Source organism: Rattus norvegicus, chromosome 12 (genome assembly GCF_036323735.1).
Source record: "Rattus norvegicus strain BN/NHsdMcwi chromosome 12, GRCr8, whole genome shotgun sequence".
In the NCBI taxonomy this organism is placed as follows: Eukaryota; Metazoa; Chordata; class Mammalia; order Rodentia; family Muridae; genus Rattus; species Rattus norvegicus.
The window spans coordinates 5,731,714-5,758,120 of record NC_086030.1 but is presented as its reverse complement, the minus strand read 5'-3'; the positions used below and the strand labels follow the sequence as shown (position 1 = coordinate 5,758,120).

The following is a 26,407-nucleotide window of genomic DNA, read 5'->3' as shown; positions in this document are numbered from 1 at the left end:
CAACCCCAGCTCTGAGCACAGATGGAGAACAGAAGGGTCCTAGTCATAGACCAGTCTGTGGCTCCTGAGCCCTGTGCACTCTGGCTGGTCTCTTTTTGGATCATCAGTGGAGAGAACATGGGGTCCTATTTGTGGACTGACCAGCTCTCTCCCTGCAGGTTTTATGTCCAAGGGCTGTGGGACATCTTCAGCTCTGGGTGCAGATGGAGACCAGAAGGCTGAATTTTATTTCCTAATATCCAAGATCATTGACATAGAAACACCATTCTTCTTGGAGGAACAGGCAAAGCAAACCGTCTTTAGCTGTCAGGACATCTAGTCCCTGTTAGTTCTGAGGCAATGCTGCTGCCAGAGAATCGACCTGTCTTTGGGTGGTGAGCATGGTTTGGGTCACTTCTTGGAAACTGTTGTCAAGTTGAGAAGAGAAGTTACTGTATAGGTTAGGGAAGTAGTCAGCCCTGCTGTTCCAGTACTAGCAACTACAGTTATTCCCACAGCGACCAGGAGTGGCATGACCTGGGCTGCCCTCTTGTCATGTTGGGTAGGTATCATGTCTACAACCAGGATTGGAAGAGGCTCTTTTCTGTGGATTACTAGGAAGTTCAGGGAAAAGGAACGCCAATGTGCAAACTCCTGACAAGCTGGCAGGTAGGCAATGATACACCTGAGTGCCACAGAGAATTGACATGTTTTAGACTGCAGGGCATTGTGGCAGAGATGAGCTATCAAGGGTTGTGGTTCTATTGCAGTCCAGGAAGCCTAATGTTCCTATAGAACATGTCCCAGATGTCTTAAAACAGTCTGCCATGCCAAAAAGAGGGATAGAGGAAAGGTGTGGAGTCATGGCGACATAGAAGTCAGGGCAGCTAACAAAAGGCGAGGTAAGGTGACTGGGCAGGATCACTGGAGAGGCTGTAAGTGAAAATTGTGAGTTAGCTCCAGGGTGTATACATAGCCAGCAGTCTTTAAAGTGACCAGGTCAAGTGACATTAAGGAGTTGGTACGCTGAAGTCAAGGTCTGAAGCAAAAGGTGAAATGACATTAGTGCCATTGATGAGAGGGGATGTCAAGGATTGAAGGAGTGTTTGATTACTTCTCTACTTTTCCATTATTTAGAGATTGGACAATTGAGACATATTTTCTCTGGACATGAATAGTACTCACTGGGGATCCAGATTGGTTTTTACAATAGAGCTTACCAACAATGCCTGTCTCCTGCCTGGGATTCCAGAAGTCTTGGATATAAAAGAAAGGTGTCTTGTGTTGTTGATAGATGAAGTGATTGGTCTGTGATCCTAGCATGTGTATCTGACAAGGCCAATATGGGCAGCCCCCACATTCACCCGGCCATTTCTTACAAACATCTTTCATTTGGTCAAAGAGGAAGCAGACAAAAAGATCACAATATTTAAATGGAATGACGGATATAGGGATGACAGCAATTTGGATTGGCTCCCGGCATCCGGCTATGGAGCAATGTCCTGACCCTGTTTGGAAAGACTATTTGCTGTCAGCGGGAATTTCTTGAACCTCGAATCTCCAGATGCAAGGGCTTCCATGGGTGGAAACGAACAGCAGGGGGAGGATGAGGATCCCATGTCTAATCCAGTGGAGTTGAGTGCGGGTGTTGGAGTGGAGTCTCATTTTCTGGGATTGGAGACAAGATGGGTGGTCTCGACAATGGTCTCGACGTCTTCTGGAGCTTAAAAGGGCAGGGTCCTCTTGGGATCAATGTGTAGGAAGAAGAGTCATTTTGAGGTAGAGGAATGAAAGGTTTGAAGTGAGACAGGTGGACGAAATGAGAGAGTTCCTTGAGTTCAGCAGCTGTAGGGGGTCTCGAGATTTACCTTGAAAAGACCTTGTCATTTAGGAGAGAAGGCTGAGGGTCGTTGATCTGGAGGGAGAGAAGAACCTGGTCTCCAATGTTGACAGGCAGTGGGCAGGGGACAGCGTGTGGACTTGGTAGATGGGTGGTCAGCAAAGTTCCATAGGAGATCAGAGGTGGCAAAGTAATGATGTGAGTAGGTGATTGAGGAGGGGAGATCATTTAGGTGAAATGTCAGGAGTTAGGACCAGTTGTCTATACATGAGTTAAGGGTTGAGATGAGTAGAGGGCTGAACTCATAGCCTGAAAAGAGCCAGAGGCAGAAGCTTTACACAATTGAGGTGAAATTCCTGTGACAGTTTGACAAGAGTGTTTTTTAGGGAGCAGTTAGTTCTTTCTACCTTACCTGAAGACTGGGGGTGATAGGAAATATGAAAATGATAGGGGGTGTCTAGGGTTTAGATAGAGTTTGAGAAATTTGGGAAGTGAATTCAGGACCATTGTCCGACTGGAGGGAGGCTGGGACACCAAATCAGGGGATGATCTCTCAGAGGAAGAGATAAGAGACTGAGCTCTTTTGTTAGTTGTGGGAAATGCCTCCACCCACCCTGAAAAGGTGTTCACCAAGACCAGGAGGTACTTGGCACATTTGCAGTGGGCACGTGGGTAAAGTCAAGTTGCCAGTCGGTTCCAGGAAGGGAACTTCTAGCCTGAAGGGTAGGAAAAGGGGTGCTAAGATACCTGGAGTTGGAGTCTGACATCTGACAGATTTTGCAAGAGGCAGTGCTATATTTTAAGAAACTCAGGTCCTCAGGAGTAGGCTGCAGGTGGTCTTAACAAAATAAGACAGCGCTTGGCTGTTGGGATGAGAGAGTTGGTGAAGATGGGACAGAGTTTGACAAGTGTCATGGAGTGAGGGTAAGGATGTGGGTTGTAGTGTGAGAATGTCCTGGGGAGGGTGAGAAAAGTCTAAGCCTCTAAGGGCCGCAGCTCTAGCTGCCTCATCGGCTGGGTTTCCCTTGGAGACAGTGGAGTCGTCCATCTAGTGGGATCTGCACTGGACAATCCCAGCAGCTGTGGGGAGATGGGAGGCCTTTAGCATGGCCCTAATTCGGTTTGCATTAGTTACTGATCCTCCTTAATCATAAGTAACGGGTGCTCCTTCCAGATAGCAGCGTGGACAGGAGGATATGGAAAGCATGTGTGGAGTCTGTGTAGATGTTGAGGTATTGTCCCTGTGCCAGTTGAAAGGCACGAGTAAGGGCTATTAGTTCAGCCTGTTGATTGGTGGTATGAACAGGGAGGGCCTAGGCCTCAACCACCTTGGTGTCTGACACTATGGCATAGCCAGCTCTTCTGGCCCCTTCATATAGAAAGGAGCTGCTATCTGTATAGCAGGTGTAGATGGCCTGAGGCAATGTGCCCTCCTGTATGTGTGAAGGATGAGGTAATAGTTCCTCTAAGGTTTCAGTGCAGGGGTGAGATAGGGAGTGGTTAGTATTTGGTCGAGGCAGAAGATTGGAGGAAACCCGCCTACCTCTATCCCCCCAGGGTATGTATAATTCATATAAATTTAGGATTCATATGAATGAACATGTACAGAGCATAAAAGCACAGAAGCTGCATCCCTAGTTCAGTTTCTAAAACAAAGGGCGTGATGGGGGAGGGGCTAACCCACAGTCTTCCTAGGGTAGTGTTGACATGTCATCTAGTGGCGTTTAGTGGTGCTTGTGGAAAGGAGGAAGGGAGCTGGTGATGTGTTTCAAGGGTTGGCTTCCGAGAGTCAGCAAACGGTGTGACCCGAGAGAATATTACCTGTTCTCAACCGGGAGCACAGACTTTTCTGGTACAGCTCTTCCTTAAGGCATTAGAAACGTTCCAGTAACTCTATGCCCCATCCCCGGGGCAGTTTTCCCAGTCGTGTTCCTAAGTACTGGGGGACCGTTGAGGTTTAGTCTGTTGCTGTGTGTTAGAATGCTCAATTCTGTACCCCAAGGCCTACTTGCCTCAAGCGGATTGAATTCTCAAGGTTGCTAGCTTTCGTTGTTCACACTTTGCTTCTTAATTTAAAACTACTGGTTGGATAAAATGGCTACAGCGGATTACTACAGGGCCAAGGGAAACAGCAAGTGCTTGGGTACACCGCTGGGGAGATAGCCAGTCCAGCAGTTAGAAAAGTGGCTTAGGGGTGACCCCCAGTACTTGTCAAAGCCAAATTACATGACCACAGTCTGAGTCTCATTCATTTGTAAGCAAGACCATGGGATAAATTTAAACTGCCTCGCCCACAGGAGATTGACTCCATTCATTGACATCTGTGTTTATTAGCCCTTCTATAATCGATCCCTTGTGTGGCTGGAGGTCAGCTACATGGAAGATTTGGGTAAGGCGTGATGCTGTGAAGACAGGTGTGACCTGTGTAGCCAGGGGTTAGCCTGCCATTCATCCCTGAGCCTTCCATCGGTCCTTTACCTGCCCACATCTGCAGCTATCAGCGATCTTTCTGAGGTAACTGCAAGTAGGCTGCAAAATGGTGCTGTGAGCAGCACAGAAAGTCACAGTGTACGTTCTGTGAGAACAAAAGGAACATACACCTAAGGATCCTTTCTCCTTGTAACAAAAATTCCAAGATTCATGGCTTTTTTTTTTTTTCAAAATCTATCAAATTTCTCAGTGATATCCTAAATTCTTTGACTTAATTTGATTAGTCATTTCTGGGGATTTCTTAGAATGCATTGCTCTTTCTCAGTTCCCCCATTTAGTTTCATTTGCTGGCATTTTATCCACTCTAGAATCTGCAGTCAGCTGCAAGGAAATGATGAGCAGTGGGAGAGGCTGCGTCACCTTCCTCGCTCCTTCACATCTCTTGGACTTTCATGTTGAGATTTTCACACGCGTCGGGATGGCTCTTTCTCCCACTGACATGTAAGCGTTGTTTTAGACTACAGTCTTTTCTTGATGACATGGCCTGGAACACCAGATTGCTGCGAGGTCTGGATTTGTGTGTCCACTTGACACAAGCTGGAGTTATCATGGAGGAAGGAGCCTCAGTTAAGGAAATGCCTCCAGGAGACCCAGCTGTGAGGCATTTTCTCAATTAGTGATCAAGGGGGGAGGGCCCCGCCCATTGTGGGTGGTGCTGTCCCTGGGCTGGTGGTTCTGGGTTCTATAAGAGAGCAAACTGAGCAAGCCAGGGGGAGCAAGCCAGTGAGTAACACCCCTCCAGGGCCTCTGCATCAGCTCCTGCTTCCTGACCTGTGAGTTCCAGTCCTGACTTCCTTTGGTGATGATCAGCAGTGTGGAAGTGTAAGCTGAATAAACTCTTTCCTCCCCAACCTGCTTCTTGGTCCTGATGTTTGTGCAGGAGTAGAAACCCTGACTGAGACAGTTACCAAATGAGTTTTGTATTATACTTTCCACTACTCTTTGCTGATGATCTCTTATGTCAAGGCCTTGTGTGCTGTATCAGAACATGAGAGAGTCTTGATTTTTCTATAGCTCTCGTAAGAGTGTGATAGTTCTAGTACATCAGGAGATGTACCATATGCAGTGGACTGTAAGGGATATACCTCTGTGTTTACCTCTGGTCATGTGAACAACACGCAGTTCAGAGCACTGGTAATCCTTGTGCTGAGGTCAACCAGAGGTTGGCTGTCGCTGCTGCTGCTGCTGCTGCTGCTGCTGCTGCTGCTGCTGCTGCTGCTGCAGGTGTGGACCTCAGAGATCATTCTTTAGCATCAGCCCTGCTCATGCCTTCTTGGGATCTGCTCATTAGATGTAGGTTTGGTTTTGGGTTTTGTTTGGTTGGTTGGTTGATTTTTGACCTTTCTTATTCTCTGAGTTAAAATATTTATTAACGTTCAAATGGGGGTGGTTCAATGGGTAATGTTGAATGTCAACTTGACTGGCTTTAAAATCACCTTGGAGAGAAGCCTCTGGGCATGTCTGAGAGAGAGAGAGTTTCTAGACTATATTAATTGAGGTGGGAAGACCCACTCTAAATGTGGGCAGCATCATACCATGAGTTTGGCCCTGAGCCTCATACAAAGAAAAAAAAAGCAGTTGTACATTTCAGTCTTCCTCTCTCTCTGATGATCCCCTTCCTTCCCTCCCTGTTTACTCCTCTCCCTCAGTCATCCTTCCTTCCTTCTCTTTCTTCGTTCTTCCCTTCTACTACCTTATAAAATAAAATCTAATCCTGGCGAGAAATGTATTTTTAATATCCTTGATGTGGCTTCCACTACAGAGTTAGCAAGTGTTAAATAATATAACACATCATCAATAACACGAATATGCAAATAGCGATGGCCCTGAACGAAAAACGATGGCTCAGTGGGACTCACGTTAAGATCATTCACTTAGCACTGACAGCATCAAGACTTGTTTAAGTGAAGTCAAAGACTTGAGGAGGATACAGATCTATATCACGTGTCTGTTGGTCTGAATAGCACTCAACTATAAGTAACTCATTCCCTCACAGAGCTGTTTGCAGACAAGGTTAAATACAGACCCCGCAGAAAGTCCTTTCTTTGTGAGCGCAGGGTGACACATAGATGTCAGGATGGCATCTCTGACACTGAATTTACAGTGCTCGGCCTCCCAGAAGCTAGAATGTGGTGTTGTCCTAAAGGTGTATTTATGTAAAAGGTTTCTCTTCCTCGGAGGATGCACTGTGAGGCTCTTCTGGGAAACGGGTGGGCGGTCCTCTCACTACCCAGCCTGGAGGCACAGCCTGGCTTCAACCTTGTTCTACACTATTCTGGGAATTGGTATTCAGTACAGTGACATTTTTCTGATAGCAAAATCTGTTTCTACCTTTAGTGTTGAGCGATAGAAAACACTCAAAGGGATTGCTGTTGAATTTTTTAAAAAATTATTTTTTATTCTTGGACAGTTTCATAGACATATATAATAAATTCTAGTCTTTTCACTCCCTGCTATCCTCACACCCCCTTTCCTCTTCCTGCCTGAACTCCTCAGCAACTACCCTCCAATTTCATGTCTTCTTTTTGGTGTGTGAGTCATTGAATTTACATGAGCAAGGCTGGAAGGGTATTTACTGGAGCCTAAGCACAGAAACATTACCCACAGCAACCATTAACTTTCAGTGGCCCCTCAGAGAGGGGTTCACTGTCAGTAGGTTCTCAGGAGCACTCCTCAATCTTTCATAGTGAGTTCATGACTACAGCAGCCAGGTCTTGTCCGGAAGACATCTTTTTAAAGGCAGACATCCCTAGCCTCTGGCTCTTAGGGTCTCCCTGACCTGTTCTTCCATAATGCTCCCTGGACCTTGAGAGAGGGGCAAGCACTTCGCCCTTCCCCCGGCTGGACACTTTGACCAGGTGTGAGTCTCTGCGTTCACTCCCTCCTGTGGCCATGAGCCACCCTGAGCATCAGTGAGAGTGTCACTGATCTATGCACATGAGCATGAGTGTTTAGGAGGCGATGGGAGCACGTCTACTTGGCAAAACAGCAACAGTGAATGGCTCCTGAGGTCTGTGACCTCCCCGGCACCAGCAATGTTACAGTTTGCTTTCTGTTCCTGTGATAGACACCACGACCAGAAACAAGTTGGGAAGAAAGGTTTTGCTTCGACTTGCAGGTGATAGTGTATCATCGAAGGAGGCAGGAACCTGGGGATGAAACTATGGAGGGGTCTCTTGCTGGCACTAAACTCACTCGTTAGTTCATTTACTGATTCAATGATGTACTGGGTCTTTAAAGTCCTATCCCACAGGCTTCCTATATCCCATTTTATTTTTTTCCTTCTCTATTTTCTTCCTAGGAAATGGGAATTTTCATAAAGAGATGGTATTTTCAACCCTCAACAAGCAATATAAACTTTTACACAAGACTCATTAAAAAATATCATGGGTGACCCCATAAAGAAGTCATCCGACATGCTCAAGCTCTTTAGCTCTCTCTCCACTCCGAAGCCTTCCTACTCCCTAACGAGCAGGGCGCTGAGTCAGTTAACTTTTTATTCCAAGCCTCGTGAGTTTTATAAAAAGATTACATTTGACTCTGGGCATGGATTCAAAGTCTTTTGGGATAAATGACCTTCTTGTCTGACTGTCAAACACGGCCGCCACTGGCACACTCCTCGGAACCTTCATTGGAATTTATGTACCCGACGAGGAAGTGCTGCCTTTCAAATTCAACGACATCCTCCAACCATGGTTGCCGTGCAAATATGGGCCCGCCCTCAGAATAGCTAAGTGTGTTTAAATTATGTGGGACAAAGAAAGGGAGGTTTGAAAGTCCAGCAGAGAGTCGGAGAATTGACTTCCATAAAACTTAGATGCAAAAAAAAAAAAAAGAAAAAAACCAAAAATACCCTTTTTGTTCAATTGCTGGAAAGGATTTTGTCTACCTTCTTGCTTCATTGGGATTTCTTTATGTTTTCCTGGTGAGCAGAAATGTCACCGTTCATGCTGCATTTGGCTCCTGTTGGGGGGAGGCAAGGGTTTCAGCTGAGTCTAGCACAGCGGAATGAGGAGCCTCGAGTGCACAGCCAGCAGCTGGCCCTGCCAAATCAAACAGGAACCAGGGAGAACAATGGCAGATTATGTGAGGGAAAGTGGATACCCTGAACGAACAGAGCAGGAAACCCACATCAGTTACACTGGGAACCAGCGACTCTCCCACTTCACAGTGCCATCCCTCCCGCTAGAGCTCTGGGGGACATTGTGGACTCACCCAGAGCTCACCCGCAAAAGGGCAGCGGGTGGAGCAGAAGCCAGTGTGCCTTTTCTTAGAGTCTCCTGCTTGTCTCCCGGACTCTACAAGTCTTATTTGATACCATGGTGTACTTTCAATGACAGCAGCCTAAGTGGCTCCCCTCCGTGGTTGCTGAGCCAATAAAGGGTCCCACTGGCTGGAGCTGTTACGTAACAGCCCAGGATAGACAAACCGACTGCCTTTGACCCTGCTTGTGTCTTGATCTGCAGTGGGTATAAAAGTAAGATGCAGAATAAAAAGTAAATCGGCAAAAAATAACAGCTGGATTTTATTAGCAGCCACCAAAACTATCACGGAACTACCCTATAGGGTAGGCTCTTGGTAGCTCTGCCTGAGGCCACCGGTCCCGGCGATATTCACCTTGAAGCCTGGTTGGGTACCCAGCACAGGTTCAGGGTGGGCAAACAGGTCCGAGAAATCAAAAAGGGCAGCAGAGAACTGGGTGTGACTGAATCATTTACCCTTTAGTTTTTATTTCTTGTGCATGGCTGTTTTGTCTAAATGTGTGTATGTGCACTATGTATGAACAACGCTCAAGGAGGCCTCTAGGGGTGTTGGATCCCTGGAACTAGAGTTAGACGTGGTTGTGAGCCATGGTATGGGTGCTGGTCATTGAACTCTGGTCCTCTGGAAGAGCAGTCCCATGAACTTTTTAAATTTTCAAGTATTTGTGAAATTTGGGATACATTTTGGTTTTAATTTTTAACACAGGTCAAAATATATTGCCATGTTTTGTATGTACTGGATTTGTTATGACTCAGTGTGTGGACTACTTTTAGCAGTGAACTGTTCATATTTGAGTACAGTGTAAACCCTCTGAGGGCTGAGCTCAACATACTGCTTTATTGACCCACTTTGTTATCACCTGGATGCACATTTATAAATCTTTTTGTCTTCTTGATCCATGTGAATTATGCACATTTCATTATGATTGCGTGCCTTCAGTTCCTCTGTCTAACTGTCCATTTCAGCTCTCCCTATTCGGAGGATTTATATAGGAACTTAGAATTCTTAAATTATCATTTGCTTTCAACTGCATTCTCTCACTGACTCTAATAACATCCTTTTCACTTAAAATAACTTATGGTTGATGGAATTTTTATGTCGCTTTGGTCTTGTTGTTTGAGGAGGAGGCTCCTGAGATAGCCTAGGCTGACCCTCCACTTTCAGTCACCCCGTTTATGCCTTCCCGGAACTGGGCTTCTTATATGCATGTACCAGGACACCCAGGAAGAGCCTGGGTGCTTTATCCTCAGTGTTGCTGTGCTCCTGAGTGAGACCTTTCACCTGCGGCTCTTTAGTTCTATAGCCCCCCTCCCCCCAGGACGGCCATTATTAATGCTGCCATCTGCTTCTGCTGGTCTTCAGATCAATTCACCCAAGGCTTCTCCTAACATTTTGCTGTTTTCAAGTTTTCTATATTTTGGGTTCATTTTTTTTGTTTGTTTGGGTTTTTTTTTGTTTTGTTTTGTTTATTTTTTTTTGTTTTTTTGGTTTTTTTTTCTTTTGTTCTCTGTAAATTCCTGGAATGGTATTTATTGGAGCAGGATTATAAGTTGAACTCGCCGTGTTTTTGTCTGAATGCATCTATGTTTTGCCTCTGTTTGTATATTACTCTTTAGTTCAAAGCAGAATTTGAGGTTTTTGCATAGATAATTTTTAGCGTTCCCGAGCTGTTATGCTCTTTCCTGGCCTCTGCTATGGCTCGGGAGAGCTCTGTTGTTGAATGTTTACAGTCGACTTTTTTCTGGGTTTGCATAAATGTTCTTGACTTTGATGTTTTTTTTTTGTTTTTTTTTTCCCTGGAGCTGGGGATGGAACCCAGGGCCTTGCGCTTGCTAGGCAAGCGCTCTACCACTGAGCCAAATCCCCAACCCCATGACTTTAATGTTCTTTTATTTCATCATCACGCATCTCTGTATCTTTTCCTCAAAGCCGACATGCACTGTATTATTATGCACATGTGTATATGTGCATATGTACATGTGTGCACACATATGTAAATTTGAGAATTTAGGAGCCTAGAGAGTTAGTTATCTTTGTAGATAACATGTTTGCTGTTCGACATGAGCATCCGAATTTGGTCCTCGGAGTTCACATAAAGAGCCAGGCACAGTGGCGCACTCTTCCGTTCATGACTTCTCTTTTCAGCTCTGAGTTGGTTAATCTGCCAATTTATTTTCATCTTTCTAATGCTTGCATAGATGTATATGGTGTATGTGTGTGCTATACATATGTGTATTCGTGTGTGTGTTTGTGTGTGTGTATGTGTGTGTGTGTGCATGTAGAGGCCATAAATTAATATCTGATGTCTTCCACCAGCATTCTTTACATTGTATGTTGACACAGATTCTCTTGCTTAAACTCACAACTGGTCCTGATGACCTTGATAGCCAGGGGTTCCCTGTCTCTGAACAAAGCAGAGAGATTACAGGCAAACGGTACACCCTCCCAACATGTGCGTGGTTTCCAGCATCCTATACTCTGATCCTCATTCTTGTGTGTCAATACTTCACCCGCTGAGGCATCTCCCTTGCTTCCAGTTTAATTTTTAATTCAATTTTATTTATTTCTCAAAATTATACTTGACATTTTTAATTGATCTATTTTCATCTATTAAATCTTAAGATTGTCTTACATCTTTAGTCCTTTAAAAAAAAATACACACATTCCATCAAAGGAAACTCCGTGCTTTTGCTTTCTTACAAACTTTTTCTTTAAATCTTCTGAGCGGTGCCAGGCATTCAAAGATATACCATTGCTGTGTAGTCCAACTCTTTCCATTGGTAAATTTTTTTTCTCGACTTTTTAATTTTGGATCATAAAATCACTCAGTTCAGACAGGTGTGAGCTCAAAAGAAATGAGCTTTGATGAGTTACCTGGGAGAATCCAGTAAATTTTTAGAAATTTAAGAAGTATATTTGTGCCTTTGTAAGTCACTCTTTTAGATTCGTCATCAGACTGGAATCAGTGGTGTTAAATTAGTGCATTATTTCAATGGGCTCCTGATATTTACAGAGCATCTACAGCCTCAACCCATGAAGCCCACAGAGAAATGCTCAAAATTAAAATCGTATGCCTCTACTTGGGCACCAACACAAAGAGAGAAACCTCTCTGTCGCCACCCTTTGCTGTGGTGGCTGTTCCTGATTTGCCTATCGCACATGTATACAGACCTTGAAAGCCCTAAGTTTATAGATCTCTGGGCTTAAGAGCTACCGGTTGAACCCCTCCATCTTGAAGCAATCCAGGTCTCAACTTCTTAAACTGACAGTGACTCCAAACGGCTGGTTAGTGACTGGGTGCCCATCTGCCCAAAGTAGTGACAGCATCAAGTCATATAAAAAAAACTCTGGTTTTCCTTTCTTGCAAGCTTTCTCTTTAAACCTTCTGAGCTGTAGTGGACATTCAAAGGTGTTTTACACACTTCTAGCTGTTTGATGCAGGAGAACGTTCAGCTCAGATGGCCATAGTATTGCTAAGACAAGTCCTCTCAGGCTCAGCAAAAGTCCTTCCCCAGATCATAGCTACAAGAAGAAACAAAATATTCTTCCACCACCCCTCAAGAAATCCATACTCTTTGAACAGAATTTGGAGAAAATGACTGGTTAAGTAAAAAAGAGAAAGTCTCAGCGTCATTTTGGAGAAAGCTGCTGGTGCGACCAACCATGACTTCCGGTCCAGGGCTGCCGAACTTCAAGAGTCGGACAGAGTCGGACTGTGGAGTCCCAGAATACACTCAGGGGAAGGACCACATAAGCTGTGCAGCTGTGCAGAGCACCTTAGATGGTGCAAAGAGATGTCTAGGCAACAGATCCTGTCGAATCTCCAGGCTGGGGACTTATGAGCCGCCTACCTCTTGGCACGTGATCTCTCAGAGACCTGACTTTCTTTTGTGCTAGGATAGGCCAGAGCTTTTCAAACATTTTTCAGCCCACTCAACTGCCTCCTCCTGCCTCCATGGAACATTTTCTCCAAAGGGAGCCCAATACTAACACAGATCAAAGCTCTCCAGGCATGAGGGGGGTTCTTACTCTCCACCTTTCCCTTCTCCAACCCCCCAGGAACCCCACGAGGCACTTCCACAGGGTACCCGAGGGGCCAGTACCTTTCCCGCTTCTAGATTTACCTTGTATGGACTTGAAGTGAGCTGCCTTTGAGTTGGCACAAAGCCAAAGAGTGAATAAACTATCAGTCAAAATGATCCTGCTAAACACCGTTTCCATGAAGAGCAAAAGCGCCTTCTAGGTTTCCTAGCAACGGAAATCAAGGTCTCCTAGCGCAGCAGGAAAAAAAGAATCTTTGGAACATGAAGAAAATAAAAAGTGACTAATTGAATTTAATAGCCATCTTCCAGTCTGATGGAGCAAAAGAAATGACCGTACATGGAAAAATAATCTGCACATCTCTCCACCTCGACCTCCCTGCCCTGTGAATTACACAGGTTGATCAATCACCAAAAGCAAGAGCAATAAATTCAAGATTTGCTGAAAAAAAGAAATCAAAGGAGCTAGCAATGTTATCCTTTCTTCAGCCTGAGTTTTACTTGAGACAGCAAAGGTATAAGAAAGGACAATGGTGGTCTTGTGGGCAACTCTCCCCTTTCATCCCACAGGACACAGGACATGTTCAGACATGTCTAGAAGAGCATTGTTCCCCATATCCACTCTTAATGAACATTACCCACTTGTAGATTAGAATTAAATGACCTTTCTAAAGTCAAATACTGTTAAATGGCAGAGCGAGGGGGAAAAAATCAGACCTTTTGTTTTCTTTTTTGTTAATTTATGGTGTGTGTGTGTGTGTCTGTGTGTGTGTGTGTACGTGTGTGTCTGTGTGAATGAATGAATACACAAACGTGCTAAGTCATGTATAGCTTCTGCCATGTCTGACACGGGGACTTGTGTTTTCTTCTGTGTGCCAGGCCAGTACCTACGTCCTTCTGAGGACTCGTCTCAACTTGCCATGAAGCCGTGAGAGTGCTGACATTACACACTCTTACTACACCCGTGCTTTACGAGACTTCTAGGAATTTGAACTCAGGCCTCATACTTTACTCACTGAGCATGTCCACTGACCCTAAATCAGATTTTTACAAGACCCATGCCTTCTTGGTAAAGCATCGGATGACAGAAAATCATCTGTTAATCAGTCATCGCCACTGGTTTTGTTTATTGTGGATCTGCTGTCAAACTCCAGTGTGGTCCTCCAGCATGCAGAGACCTGAGCTCTGCACTGAGCTTCCTCCCAGCTCTGCGTGCACTGACTCTCTAGACTCCTTACCCTTCGACCTAAATCCATCCCGTAAATGGCCTGCTAGTAAACCGTGTCTGCAGCTGGCTTATCTACCCACAGTCCTACTAACAATCTTCCTCAGCTAATCTCCAAGGAATTAAGTTTTTGTTATTAATAAGAAAATTGAAGAGCAGTCTTACTAAGTAGAACTAGAAATTAGAGACATGTCAGTAAAAGCAGCAGAAGGAGTAGTTTTGTTGTCGTTTTGGTTAATTTTGTTTTGAACGTTGCTGGCATCGTGGAGTTAGGTGCCTGAGTCTGGGCAGAGAGAGTTCAGAGCCGTCTTCGGAAGTCTCTTAGGTCTGCATGGAAGAGGACCTGGTTTCCATGCTTCAAGTGTACTGAGTAGAGAGAGAATTCACAGCACAAGGAGGCGATAGTGTCCTCATTACTGATTTTTCCAAGCATCTAAGGAGGGAAGACATAGACTTCACTTGGATCACAATGCTTGAAAAATTGTCCTAAAATGTAGGACGAGGATGAAATTATCTCTAGGAATGTTGGGAGACGTGCTGTTTGAAGATGTTTTTTATTGACATTCCCACAACTGAAATCTTTCTTTGTAAATTTCATTTGTAGAAAGTTACTCGAATGGTGGCAAACCAGGACTATTTCCCCAGTTGGTTCAAAGGGTAAAAATTAAGAATTTCTTTTTTTTAAGAACATGAATCATTCAGTGTGAGCTTAAACCCTACTTAGCAAAAATTTAGAAATTAGTGACCCATTTTGCTTTCAAGTCATAATAGCTTTATCTGAAAATGCTTTATTGCTACTAGGACTTCTGGAGGTCATTTAGTGGGTTGAAACAGTTGTGTTCTCTAGATAAGCTAGCTGTCTGAGTCTATGTCCAGATCTATCTTTCATCTGTAAGTCACCTTGATCACGGTGCTTAACCACAGCGATAGGAAAGTAACTAATATACCAGTGTTCATGGAGGCATTAGTTACAATAAAGGCAGAAGCAATGTAAGTGTCTGTGGACAGAGGAGTGGACTGAGTGGTATGTCTACACAACAAGACATACACAGCTTCTCTAACAAGTGATTAGTGATGTATGATGGCTGACGTCATTAAATCGGACAAGCCAGTTCCAACGAACGAAGATTCTACTCTAAATGAGGTACCTAAAGGTGACATTCCCAGACACACAAAGCAGAGTGGCAGTGTATAAGACAGTGCTGTATTGTGTGTAGCATGTGTGTGCAGTGTCCGCAGAGGTCACAAGACGGCATCAGATCCTCTGTAGCCAGAACTACAGATGGGTATAAGAAGCTACCATTGGGGGCTGGCAATCAAATCTTTACAAGAACAGCCAGGCCTGACGACCACTGATCCATCTCTCTAGCCCCAAAACATCTTTTTAATATCTGTATTTTCGTGTTTGAGTGTTTTGCCTATAAGAATGTAGTAAAACATGTGCATGCAGGGTCCTCAGAGGCTAGAAGAAGGCATCAGATTCCCTGGAACTGAATCCCAGACTCTTCCTAAAGAAACTTAAATGCATGTCTATTCATTTCAGACACCATGCTGATAACACCGATGATAGGATTCCACTCAAGTCTAGCTTAGAGAACCAGTTGGTCTCCTGGACTGAGGTGACTTCCAAGAACATGTCCGACTCAAAGACTGTTTGCTGTGTCACTAAAAATTCCACCCCTGTGGGTAATGACTACTTCCCTGGAGCTCCTTGTGCAACCTGCAGGCTGTTCTGTTGAAGTTTTCTTTCCTATCAGCGGTTCACCACAGTGTGACTCGTGTCTGGGCTGCTTGAGCTTTACCTATGTTTTCCTTAACTCCTGAGTCTAACGAGCCCCCTTCCTATGAGAAATGCTTCAGTCAACTGCATAGATAACTAAAATGTAACCTTTAAAGCAAAACTCTGTATCAACTAATGTCATAGCTAATGGAGATACCAAACCATTTGCTTCTGTTGCTTTTCATGGGCTTTGTTTGTTATTGTTGTTAGCCCGGTCTTAAACTTGCCATCTTCTCTTGCTGCCTCCTGAGTGCAGGGACTGCAAGGACTGCGCCACCACGCCCTACATGGGTTTCTTGCTTAACCCAAACCTGCCGATCCCGCTAAATATTTGACAAAGCCTCAAACGTAGATGACAAAGTAAGTGCTCTGTTTCAGCTCTGTTTTGACTGAGACCCATGTCACTGGACAAGCAGGCTGTGCGTAGTTCTGTAACTGCCCCACACCGTCCTGAATTCAGCCAGTTTATGATATGCACAGGACAGCGTGAATATAAAAAAACAATTAAATATGAGATTCACACGAACAGAGCTTTAATTAATGGGTGAACATCACTGAAGCATTAGTCTCCACGATCAGTAGCCCCTGAAGCTGTCCAAATCGTACATTTTTATGCTTCTTTAATAGTCTCCATGTATCTCAGGGCAGGAAATTAATTTAGTTTTGTTCCCGTGTCATCACTAGATTAATGATTGTCATGTGTAGAGTCTGGCTACAGGATGTTCCCGAGTGCGCAGCTGTGTATGGTCTTGATAAATGAGCAAAACCATTTTTCTCTGAAGATATATGATTACACGGGGATATCAAAGAGCTTTACTTTTCTCAGAATATAGTGCTGTGTTAGGATGACAGCCATGAAACGAGAACTAGAAACAAAAATGCCCTCTTCCCCCGTCATCCTAGCTTATCCATATATGGGCGCCATTTTAATTTAGGAAACTTTATTGAACAGCCTGTGGGTAACAAAGAAATTTTAATTATTCTTGGGGATAAATGACCCCCACCTAAAGCCAGGCATATTTGCATGCAGCATATGCAAATAAACACATTTTGAATTGTAAATAGTTTGCAGATTAGCATTACACTTTTACTTCATTAACAAGGTAACATTCCAATGGAGAACATTTCTATTTAATAAACATTATAAAGTGTGACTTCAGCTAATCTTTATTAAGTAGGGCTTGTCTGCATGACATTGGCAGGCCTGAGCCTCAGGGGACAGAGGGCTGACTGCTTACCTGCCCTTGCCATTGTGTGAAACACTGAAGCCAGTCATGTCCTCTGACCAGACTAAACACAAAATCCCAACCGTGCTCAGGATGTGCGAACGCTAACTGTGTATGTTGACTATGTTTTTACAGTGCTGAACTGGGGCTTCAGAGGCCTGGGCAAATGTGAACACTGGCTTGTAGGGTTGTCCGTCCACAGCTGCTCTGCCACTGGGCACGGCAGCTTGGGGAGGCGGAACGCTGGGGCTTTGACTGTACTTATCCCGTGTCACTGCCCAGACAGGGGCCTGAGGGAGGGGTGCTCTGGCTCGTCCCAGCAGAGATGGTTGCCCTTAGCTGGGTGGATGCAGGCTTGGTGGTGGCGGTTGTGGCTGGGAGCACGGAGAGGCCTTCTACAGGAGATTAGGCTGCAGGTCTGTAGGCAAAGCCTTTCTTCATGGCTTCCCACAGTGGATCTTGGTGAAAAGAGACACTCCATGGTTCTAAACAGTTCTATGGTCATGGCAGACAGCGGATGCGTAAAACCATACCCCACTTCTCAGGGTTGGCCCGAGATTAAATGCCTTCTGCAGGGAGAAATGTCAGAGGAAGAACTTATTGGCTAAGCCCTTTGGGCCTCTGGGTACCTCATTAGCATGGTGAATTCTGTTCTGGGCCTATGTGACCATAGGGCAAGTTTCTTTTATGTCAGAAGCATGGCATGCATTCCAAGTCAGGAGTCTGGCAGGAGCTGGGAGTCACCTAAGCCTCAGGTGTGCGCCCACCAAGTCTCCAGGTCTCAACCTGCTCTACCTTACCAAACCTCCTGGCATAGTTTTATGTCCCACACTTGCTAATACTGTTAATGTAATAATACAGCTTTACTTTTAAACATTTTGTGTTTGTGTACCATGTGCACTCAGTGCCTGTGGTGTTCAGAAAAGGGCATCAGATCACCTGGAACTGGAGTTAGATATGATTTTGAGCCACCATGTGGGTGCTGGGAACTGAATTCAGGTCCTCCGAAAGAGCTGCCGTGCTCGTAGATGCTGAGCCCTCTCTCCAGCTCAGCAGGAGCTGAGGTTCAATTGCAGGTTACAATTTAAGTCCTCAAAACAACTTTGGGGCCGGGTGTATTAAATCCCCTCTGAAATCCTCTGTGCATGATCCCAACACATGATGATAGGTCCAAGAAGTAAAGCACACCACCAGAGAGGAAAGGGAATGACCTGGGAACTGCTGTTTATTTAAGGAGTGCTAAGGCATCGTCCCTTGCAGTTGGGCTTTCTGTGACTCTCAGGGTTACTGACGTATGACCAACAAAGGTACCCAGAAAAATTACTTATTGGAGGTTTGAGCCAATGAGATGTGGGAGAGGACAGAGAAGTGAGAGAATGAATGAATGAAAAAATGAGTGAGGAAAGGAAGGGGAGGCAGGGGACCCTGAATTCAGATTGAAAATGAATAAAAGCCCTGTAGGGCCAAACAGTGTCTGACGACTCCTTCCTGCCAAGGACTCCCGAAAGCTCCTCAAGTCAGACCCCACAGGTGTTGAAAGAGAGGCAGTCACCTTTATTTATTAGCAATTCTCTTTCCATCAACTTCTGATTGCCTTAACAGAGGAGAGCACTGGTGCGGATAGTCCCCAAGTCTATTTGGTATGTGTTGGCTGATGGCTTGTTTACAGACAGTGGTTTGACTTCATAACTGTGTTTTGATTGGATTTATGTTAGTTATTGGGAATTGCCTTAGCAGAGAAAACAGTGGATCAGACACTCAAGACCCACCCTAAGTGACACATTGCAGTTGGTAGGACTTGACCTAGACCTTAATCCAGGGCACAGTATTTTGAATGCATTGTGCTAAGAACTTTGAGGTACGTGAGACCAGAGTGCACGTGTGTAGGGCTCAAAAGTCACAAGATGATCACTCAGAATCAATCAGGGGAGAGACACTCTTCTAAGGACTCACCTACAGGAAAAAAAAACACAACTAGAACTAGTAGGAATGGGAATATTTGGGTTTTCAGGTGTTCCCTACGCTGACGAGTTCTCAACATGAGACATCTAGCAATGCAGGTGGTGCATCTTGAACAATAAACAGGTAGACAAGACTCACGAGATCTGCTGGAAAAGCCTGGTCCAAGCAAGATGCAACATGAACTACCCGAGCGGACTTAAATTTTTTGTAGTCCCCTGACAAGGGGAATGTAAATACACAATCTTATTCCCCCTCTCTTCTTCCTCCTCCTCTTGGGTCTGATTAGCTTTTATTTTCATCTTGACACAGCCAAGAGTCACCTGACAAGAGGTAGTCTCGGCTGAGGGATTGTCCAGATCAGTCTGGTCAGCAGTCACGTCTGTGAGCAATTGTCTTGATTGTTGGATGGCACCGCTCCCTGGACGTGAGCTGAGCAAGCCGGGGAGAACAGGCAGAGGGCATCTCCTCAATGGTTCCTGCTTTTAGGTTTCTCCCTTGGGTTCCTGCTTTAACTTACTTCCCTCAATAATGGATTATGATGTGGAAGTATAAGCCAAATGAAAATTTTCCTCAGAATTTGCTTTTGGTTTTGGTGCTTATAGACTCTCCAAAGTTTTTTTTTTCTCAAAATGTATTTAAAAAAAAAAAACAACTCATATACTTACTGAACATATTTATCTTAGTTACTTTTCTATTGCTAGGACAAGACACCGTGACCAAGTTAACTTATAACAGAAAGTAATTAACTGGAGGCTGGCTTATAGTTTCTGAGGGTCAGTCCATCATCATGGCAGGGAACATGGTGGCAGGCAGGCAGGCAAGGCACTGGGGCAGTACGTGAGAGCTCGCATCTGATCCACAAGCAGGATGCAGAGAAAGGGAGGCTGAGCCTGGTGTGGGTAATGCAAAGTAACTTCGAATAGTGTGTTTTTTTGGGGGGGGGTTCTTTTTTTTGGAGCTGGGGACCGAACCCAGGGCCTTGCGCTTCCTAGGCAAGCGCTCTACCACTGAGCTAAATCCCCAACCCCACGAATAGTGTGGTTTTTCAAGCCCATACATTCAAACTATTTCAGCCTACAATCAGTATAAAAGTTATATTTTATATTCTTATACTTCAGGCTAAGACTTCAAAATCTGGTGTCCATTTTACACTTGAAGCAATTGAGGAGAGTTTGTTTCACAGCCTTGGGTCGCTTGAGGCCACCCCGTGAGAAGCAGAGCTTCAGAACCTTCTTCCTCCAGTATTGTCTCCTGCTTTGTCCCTTGGAGACTGTTATCAATGCAGAAGTAGGGGCTCCATTTTAAGCACAGCAAATCACAACCTGCATGTTAAGATTCTCAGCTATAGGCTGTGCCTGTCAGAGTCTGAAGACTACCAGTGGAGACAGAGGGCATCTGAAATGCCGACATCCTCTGTGGACATGTAAGAACCAACTATGGTCAGGATCTGTGACCAGTCATGACCTGAGCAAAAAAGAAGTAACTTGATGAAACACTGTTGCCAGTTTGTTTCTTATTCTTCAAAATGAAGCAAATCTTTTCCATCTTTCTGGATGATGTTAGAACTGAAGGCAGTTGTGAAGAAATGCATGGTGCCTGACCTCTAAGATGTGGAAGGCTTCATGGAATAGATGTGGCAATACTTGTGTAAAGCCTTTAGGCTTCGCGATTTTAACAGTGAGGAAATGAATGGATATAATAAACATAAATGAGGCTCTGAGAAAACTGGCCAAGCCGAGGGACTTGCAGAAGGCCACTGATGCTGCCCATCACTCTCCTGTATGTTTGTCAGGAGTTTGTCATTAGTAAGAACTGACTTCAGAAAGGTTTTACTTAGGGAAGAATGGGGGCTGGTATGTGGGGGCCAGTCCTGTGGGGTTAGTGCAGGTGCTAGGAGTCACATATGATCTTAAGCCAACAGGAGCCCACACATCAAAACAACCTCATAGTTTGGGACACCTGGTTTGGTTAGGAACTAATGTGGTAGAGAAGATGAAGCCAATGGTCCGCGCTGACCATGTAACATCTGGTCTTTTCACTGAGCTAGCAAGCGGGATCAATCCCACTGTCAAACTATGTCAGCATTTCTAGGAATATTCACCAGCTGCACATAACTCAGGGCTGAGAACTGGAAACACAATAATGTTTATGTTGGAGGATTCGCCACCCCCGCCTTTTCTAAGGTCTTTTTGTCAAGAATGTCAAGTACCTCGAGAAAAGGGCTGTATGGCTGGCTGTACAGATACATGGGGCCCAGGGGCATCCTGGGGCTTTTAAAGAAAGCCAGGAATCAGAGTAGCTCAGGAGAAGTGATTCTGCAATAACAGAAAACCCTGGCTTTGGATTGCTCTGTCTTACCCAGTAGTTCTTTTCTTAGCACAGGGACTTATTAATGCCTCATGCTTCGTGCTTCTGAATCCATAAAACATGGGAGTTTTATTTTGATATATAAATCTGCCGGGGCATTTCCAGCTGTATTTTTATAATTTTATTATTCATTGGACTAAAATGTAAACTATTCCGTTTATCCGTTTATAAGCGTACAATTCAGTAGCACTGAGCACAGTCAGTGTTGTGGCTGCATCACCACTGTCATCTCTAAAAGCTTTCATGTTCCCAAACTGAAACTACGCCACTGTCTGTGGTCTGTGCCCCGGCAAGCATCATGCTGTTCTGTCCTGTGCTTTTCAGGTCTGTTAGGAAGACGGTCCTTTTCCACTCATTCCCCTTCACTCTTTCACCAGAGGTCTGTACAAGTGCATCCATCTGGGGCTTTCTATGCCAGAGCTCATGAGTATAATAATTCTTATTATTTGGTACAACTATGTGATACAGTGAATTTCTTCATTTCTTTTATTCAGATACAAATTCCAGAAGTGTTAAACAGTTCTCAAGTCTCGTGTTTTTAAAATTGTGACAGGGCAAAAACCCATTGGTATCTTATACTGTGATATTTATATGTAAGAAAGAATCCTTTAAAAAAGGGTCTGGTTTGACATCGTTTTCTTTTTCAGGGTGGCAGCTGCCACCTTTGTGGTTATTACTACTATGACAAACCGCAAGGTAGCTGGACTGGGCTCAGTTTACTCTATCTAAGGACTGTGCTATGGACATTTTAATATCTTACGCAGATTATTTAATCAATAATCCTTTTCCATGGCAAAGATATAGAAGAAATGATTGCACACCAATTGGAACTGTGGTGAAGTTTAATGGTAAAAGTAAGCTTCAGGGGGACTTTTTTTTTTACATATGAAATTCTAGAGGAAATGTTGGATACTGTGTTTATTGACTAGTAAAACCTAGGGAGTATTTTAAGCTTCAGTTTATCTAACTGACATCAGATGATTGGGGTCTTTAAACCAACTATGAAAGCATTAAGATATTAAAAATCGCTGAGTGCTCTTACAAATGCCTTCCAGAAGAGCCAACCTCACAAAATTCCATCTGACTGCATTAAGGATTTTACCATGAGCCACGATACATTATCTGTAATTTGAGTCTTTCATGCTACATTGTTTTTTATCCAGTCTATATTACTCTCAACTGTAAGAAAGGTGTCCTATGGCAGTGGGTGTCCTCTGCCTGGGGACATGGTGAGATGGTTCTACCCACCAAGCCCTGAGGCACGATGTGACTTTGCAGGCTCCACAGATACACCGAGAGGGCAACCTTAGGAGCCCCTGGGCCATGGCGCATTCATAGAGCGAGATATGGGTGAAGAAAGGGGTCTTCCAAGTCCTGGAAATGGACTCGCACAGAAAACAATGCCATCGACTCTGGCATTTAGAGGTCGTGAGTTAGTCAAATGCTGGATGAGTTGTCCTTTAACAGATATGAGGGCTTTTAACAGCACAAAGGGGGAAATGATGAATTGGATCTGGGAAGGCTTTGCAAAGGAGGTGGCATTGATTGGGAACTTCCAGAATGAATACAAATAAATTGTTTATTGCACAGAGTAGAAAGAAGGGGACAGCTGGATTCTTCAGAGTGGGTCTGTAATGTGGAGATAGAGTCATGGCTCTGAGGGACAGCACTGGCTGCTCTTCCAGGGGACCCAGGAAAATTCCCACAACTTACAAGGTGACTCACAGCCACGAGTAAATCCACTTCCAGGGAAGCTGACTCCAGTTCCATTTATTTCAAAGGTCAAAAGATCCATGGTAAATTTTCATTCCAGTTTTACCAATGTAGTCTTTTCACCACCAAATACGGTTTTATGGAATTACAACTTAAAAAAATAAATAAAAAGGGCTGGAGAGATGGCTCAGTGGTTAAGAGCACTGGCTGCTCTTCCAGAGGTCCTGAGTTCAAATCCCAGCAGCCACATGGTGGCTCACAACCATCTGTAATGAGATCTGATGCCCTCTTCTGGTGTGTCTGAAGACAGCTACAGTGTACTCATATAAATAAATCTTTTTTAAAAAATCAAAAAGAACACCAAAGGCAACAAAACTATTAAAAAATAGGATGTAATGAAAAACATTCTTAGTATCTTTTGTACCTCCTCCAGCAGCAACTCCTGAAACTAAATTTACCTTGGTTTTTCCTCCTCAATTCCAAACTTAATTGCTAGCAAACCCCCTGCATTATATATTTTACTTATAATTGGTAACATCATTATATTATAATACCTTTTTTAATATATAAATTTATTTAATGCTTATACCCATAAAATTAACTAAAGATTCTTCTAACTCAAATAATATTTACAACTTTACTTGGCATAGAGAAACAAATGGGTCAGGATTCCTAACCTGGTGGAATTTAATGGTGTGTATATGTTGACATGGATGTAATTACTGAAAGTGTATAAAAAGCACCAAGTAATTCAGAAGAAACAGACTACTTCTGGGTAATCCAAGCCTTCACGGAAAGAGTAATTTCACTGCAAACTGTCCCTAGTAGACACACAGGAATGCAGAAAGATTATTAGAGACAAAAGAAAAACATGAGAAACATGTTGGTACTTCTTTTAAGTGTCAACAGCCCACCTGTCTTAATATTTAAAAGCAAAAATAAAAGGAGAGTTAAGGTTTTATTTGCTGTGATGGAACACCATGCATACCAAAGGAAGGTTGGGAAGGAGAGGCTTTGTTCAACTTATGCTTCCACATCACTGTTCATCCCAAAGGAAGTCAGGACAGGGACTCAAGTAAGGCAGGAACCTGGAGGCAGGAGCTGATGCAGAGGCCATGGAGGGGTGCTGCTGACTGGCTTGCTCCTCATGGCTTGCTCAGCCTGCTTTCTTATAGAATTGAGGAGCGCCAGCCCAAGGATGGCACTGCCTACAATGGGCTGAGCTGCCCCCTATCAATCACGCCCCACAGGCTTACCTCCAGCCCCATTCTTACGGAGGCATTTTCTTAATTGAGGTTTCCACTTCTCAGATGACCTTAGCTTCTGTCAATTCACATAAGAACTGTCTAGCACAAAGAAGCTGGGGACATATATCAGTAGCAAAACGCTTGTTAGCATAGGTGAAGCTCTATATTCTACACCAAGTATGTGAATAAAACCCTAGCCATGTAGTTTACACTGCAGCGCAGTCCCTCTCGGAAACACTTGGAAGTCACTGCTTGCTGTGGTAAGACTTGTGCCACACTGCCACTCAAGGGCTCATCTTGCCATGCTGGTCATTCTTCAGGGGAACAGGGCAGTTGTTCCACATTTGGAGATAGCTGGCAGGAAGACAGGGAAAATATTCCATAAAATACTCTGGAGGGTCCAAGGAGACAGACGCAGCCATCTTTCTACATGGATTAGAACTCTAATAGAATCATATACAGTCCATGAGGTGTCCTCGTGCATTCTAGACATGTCGTCAGGTATCAGAGAACTGGGATGTAGCAGGAGAAGGCTGGTGGGTGATTTCTTCTGACTGGCTATCAATAAACATTAAAATGTATCTTCCTTTACTATAAAAGCACACATGCATTCAGGATCTGTGAAGGAGTTGGGGGACTTACATCAGGTCCACAATTAAACAGCATTAAATCTGTTAACCTCCGGTAGCAATGGGAATGTTACCATGTCTTTGGATATGTACAGTTTGAAGAACTTTAAGCAGTGTAATAAACTATGGAAAAGAAAATACTTCTGTAAGGCTGGCTGAGAAATCTGAAGAAGAATTTATGTCAGTTTTCAAATGTGGCTGTAGTTTAAGCAGACAGAAATGACAGTAATTAGTCAGAGTCTATGGTACAACAAAGGCCCCAGGGTGATACCTTTTGGAGTTGCCTGACTAGTGCCCGAAAACCATCTGTGCTGTACCGAAAGCACTACAGTGTAATAATTTCTATACATTGTGGATTGCTAGAGATTAACAAGGAGCTCTAAAAATCCCACTAATTTAGGATGACTTAAAATAAAGAACGGTCTGAAATTATTCATGGCTTTCTGTGGTACTGAACTGTATGCACTGACAGAGGGCAATAATGAATTCCAGGAAGATAGTTTAGTATAGGTCTGTTAAATCCGACTTGTAATATACATCCAAAGCCACTCAAAAGACGTTTTTAGAAGAAATGTAATGAGATGAAAAGAAACAGACCAAAGTAAGGCAACTAGAAATGAAGTATTTCTACAGTAAGCACAGGGTGCATTTACCACCAGCCTTAGAAAAGATGGTTCTATTTGGAAACAGTTGCACAAGAAAACAATAAGTAGTAAGGAATTCACGTTCACCCATCTGTCAGTCCAATTCCCACTTCAGGGCTCAGGTTACCTGCAAAGGTGTCAAAATAATACTAAAATGTGTAGTCAGGCTTGCTTTTCTGTTTGCTTGCTTACTTGTTTTTCCCTTCTCTTAGGGGTGCTGGGGACCACAGCCAGCCTCACTGGTGCTAAGCCACAGGCTTGCACTGAATCGCATTCCTAGCTCCTTCTTCCTCATGCACAGCCAAGCCGTCTGCTGCAATCTTACAACAGATCCTCCCAGTTTTAATGCAATGCTGGCGAGAGCAGCCTCTGAGAGAAGCAACGCTGTGTAAAGTTTATTAATACTTAGAGTGTGGAAAACAGGCTACTGGTCAAAAAGGTGTGAAGCCGCTCAGACGCTGTTGGCAGAGTGCAGAAGACAGACACAGAAAGAGTCAGAAAGCCTGGGGTATATTTCATTATGTGGGCTGTACTTGGGGTCTCTGGGAGTCGGTGTTGCTGCTGCTGCTGCTGCTGCTGCTGCTGCTGCTGCTGCTGCTGCTGCTGCTGCTGGTGATGGTGGCAGTGGCAGCAGCAGCGGCAGCGGCGGCAGCAGCCGTGGCAGTGACAGAGGTGGTGATGCCAAGCCACCGAGTTTAACAAAGAAGCTGCAAGAGGCTGGACTAGAAGAGGACATCAGATCCTGGCGCTGGAGTTAGAGCTGTGAGCTGCCATGTGAGTGCTGGGAACTGACCCAGGATCTTCTGGAAATACAGCCAGTGCTCTTTACCTCTGAGCCATCTCTCCAGCCCAAGAAATTTTAAATAGCAGAGAGTATGTGTGCTTAACAGGAGCTGTTTATGTAGGCTCGAAAGAGTTGGGTTTTCCCTGTCACGACCTGTTCTAATTCCCTTGCAGCCATATTAGGACACACAGAAGAACCACTCTACAGTGACCTATGGT

The 26,407-nt window shown here is 44.3% G+C and overlaps 1 protein-coding gene and 1 long non-coding RNA gene across 4 annotated transcripts in view; one reads left to right on the top strand and one right to left on the bottom strand.

The window, feature by feature from the left end:
• Stard13 (StAR-related lipid transfer domain containing 13) overlaps positions 1-26,407 on the top strand; it is a 396,060-nt gene that overhangs the window by 39,817 nt on the left and 329,836 nt on the right. The window contains exon 2 of one of the 3 annotated variants that reach the window (XM_017598426.3): positions 4,618-4,750. The exons of the other annotated variants lie outside the window; for them this stretch is intronic. The gene's annotated coding sequence lies outside the window, so the exon portion shown is untranslated. The remainder of the gene's footprint in view (positions 1-4,617; positions 4,751-26,407) is intronic. 3 annotated transcript variants of the gene reach the window in all.
• Positions 6,687-16,144, bottom strand: LOC134481142 (uncharacterized). Its single transcript, XR_010056434.1, has 2 exons — positions 12,697-16,144; positions 6,687-11,446 (listed from the first exon to the last, which is right to left on the bottom strand). It is a non-coding gene; the product is annotated as an uncharacterized LOC134481142 (long non-coding RNA).